Source organism: Peromyscus maniculatus, chromosome 12, assembly GCF_049852395.1.
Source record: "Peromyscus maniculatus bairdii isolate BWxNUB_F1_BW_parent chromosome 12, HU_Pman_BW_mat_3.1, whole genome shotgun sequence".
NCBI lineage: Eukaryota > Metazoa > Chordata > Mammalia > Rodentia > Cricetidae > Peromyscus > Peromyscus maniculatus.
In genome coordinates this window covers 55,900,040-55,902,919 of record NC_134863.1, presented here as the reverse complement: position 1 = coordinate 55,902,919, position 2,880 = coordinate 55,900,040, and the positions used below count along the sequence as shown (strand labels likewise).

The 2,880-nt window shown below is 43.4% G+C and overlaps 1 pseudogene; it reads right to left on the bottom strand.

Moving 5' to 3' along the window:
* Window positions 1-826: 826 nt before the first annotated feature.
* On the bottom strand, window positions 827-1,816 carry LOC107402963 (glyceraldehyde-3-phosphate dehydrogenase pseudogene; annotated as a pseudogene).
* Between the last annotated feature and the right edge of the window lie 1,064 nt (window positions 1,817-2,880).

Here is a 2,880-nt window from a genome sequence, read left to right as displayed (position 1 = left end):
CTGTGCAGTACTCATAGATGGGTACCTCATTCATCCATCATCAGCGAAGCTTCCCTGTGCAGTAGATGGAAACAAATCTGTGAAGACCCACAGCCAGACATTAATTAGAGAGAGACCTTGAAACACACAGCTTTAAATAAGATGTCTTCATCAAATCCATGGGAAAGGAAGGAGAAGGAATGAGGGAGACAGAAGGAACAAAAGACACCAGGAAAACAAGGTCATCTAAAACAACTGAGCAAATAACACAGAGACAATCCTATAATAATCATGGGGCCTACATGTGTCTTCACCAGAGCCTCTGCATGTTTACTATAGCTTTCAATTTCATACCTTCATGGGACCCTTACATGTGTAAATGATTGGGTCTCTTATCCTTGTGCCTTCTCTAGGGGCTCTTTTATTTTTCTATTGGCTTGCCGTGTCCAACTTTAATATGATGGGGTTTGCTACATTTTGTTTGTTTTATTTTGTTATTTTTTTTGTTATCTCTTTGAACTGTGTTATTGTCTAATGAGAGAAAGAAAGGGAGCGTGGATCCAGATGAGAGACGAGGTGGGGAGGAACTGGGAGGAGTAAAGGGAATTATATATGATAAAAGAATCTATATTTAGTAAGAGGGGGAAATAAAAAATAAACATATTATATGTTATACAGAAATTGAAAAGTTATAAATTTTAAGGCTTTAATATTTTTTTTATGGATGCAGTGAACTTTATTGATGGTATTCAAGAGAATAGGGCTCCCTAAGCCGGGCTCTGAAATAGAACAGGAACTGTTCAGCAGCTAAGGGTATCTCTCTTGCTGTCCTTGCTGTGGAGGGTGGTCCAGGGTGGGCTTCTTACTCCTTGGAGGCCATGTAGGCCATGAGGCTCACCACCCTGTTGCTGTAGTCTTATTCATTGTCGTACCAGGAAATGAGCTTCACAGAGTTGTCATTGAGAGCAATGCCAGCCCCAGCATCCAAGATGGAAGAGTGAGGGTCACTGTTAAAATTGCAGGAGACAACCTGGTCCTCAGTGTAGCCCAGGATGCCTTTAGTGGGCCCTCCAATGCCTGCTTCAAGGCCTTCTTATGTCATCATGTTTTGCGGGTTTCTTCAGACGGCATGTCAGATCCATGACAGACACATTTGGGGTAGGAACACCGAAGGCCATGCCCATGAGCTTCCTGTTCAGCTCTGGGATGACCTTGACCACAGCCTTGGCAGAACCGGTGGATACAGGGATGATGTTCTGGGCAGCCCCATGGCCATCACGCCACAGTTTCCCAGAGGGGCCATCCACAGTCTTCTCGGTGGCAGTGATGGAATGGACTGTGGTCATGAGTCCTTACACAATGCCAAAGTTGTCATGGATGGCCTTGGCTGGGGGGCTAAGCAGTAGGTGGTACAGGAAGCATTGCTGACAGTCTTGAGTGAATTGCCATATTTCTCATGGTTCAAACCCATCACAAACATTGGGGCATCAGCAGAAGGGGCAGAGATGATGACCCTTTTAGTCCCACCCTTCAAGTGGGCCCCAGCCTTCTCCTGGTGGTGAAGACACCAGTAGACTCCACAACATACTCAGCACCAGCCTCACCCCACTTGATGTTGGCTAGATCTTGCTCCTAGAAGATGGTGATGGCCTTCCCATTGATGACAAGTACCATTGAATTTGCCATGGTTAGAATCATACTGGAACATGTAGACCATGTAGTTGAGGTCAATGAAGGGGTCATTGATGGCAACAATTTCAATTTTATAAGATTGGAAGGCAGCCCTGGTAACCAGGTGTCCAATTCAGCCAAATCTGTTCACTCCGACCTTCACCATTGTGTCTCAGGAACGAGGCTGGCACTACATGAAAAGATGCAGTTGTCTCTGGAATAGGGAGGAGCAGAGAGCCTATGTTTTATTTTTATATGAGTGAATGTTTTGCCTGCAAGCATGTAAGTTCACTGTGTGCACCTCTGGTCCCTTTAAGTTCAGAAGGTACCTAGACTCCTTGGTACTGGAGTTATAGAAGGTCACAAGTTGTCATGTGGGTACTGGAGGCTAATGTGGTGGTATTGTGTTCCCCAAAATATTGTGCACACTAATAAACTTATCTGGGGTCAAAAAACAGAACAGCCACAATATTAAATATGGTACCACATGCCTTTAATCCTAGCATTCCAGAGGCAAAGATCTACCTGAATCTCTGTGTGTTCAAGGATACAGTCAAGCAAGGTGACTCACACCTTTAATTCCAGAAAATGAGCCTTTAAACCCAGGGAGTGATGGCAGAAAGCAGAAAGGTATATAAGGTGTGAAGACCAGAAACTAGAAGCTTTTAGCTGGTTAAGCTTTTAGGCTTTTGAGCAGCAGTTCAGCTGAGATTCATTTGGATGAGGGCTCAGAAGCTTCCAGTCTGAGGAAATAGGATCAGCTGAGGAACTGGAGAGGTGAGGAAGCTGTGGCTTGTTCTGCTTCCCTGATCTTCCAGTATTCACCCCAATATCTGGCTCCAGGTTTGTTTTTATTAATAAGACCCTTCTAAGATTCCTGCTACAACTAAACCCAAGTACTTTGGAAAAGTAGATAGTGGAAGCTAAGCAGGGTCAGATCTAGTTAATACATGGATGGTAGAAAATTAGAAAGAAAGATTTTGAAAAGAAAATAAGAATCGCCTACTGTCCTATCAGAAAGTACAGAAGAAAAAGAAAGAAGTCACACCTACCAGATGGCCAGGGAAGGAAGGGGACAATGGTTACACTTCTTGGAATAGTAGTTAAATGATGGTGGCCTTTTCCTAACTTTATTGATTTAATGGAGAGAGAAGATAAAATGCTAAAACTGCAACTTCATAGATTTATTTTCACCTACTTTGTTAAAGCTACTAAAAAACATCATGATAC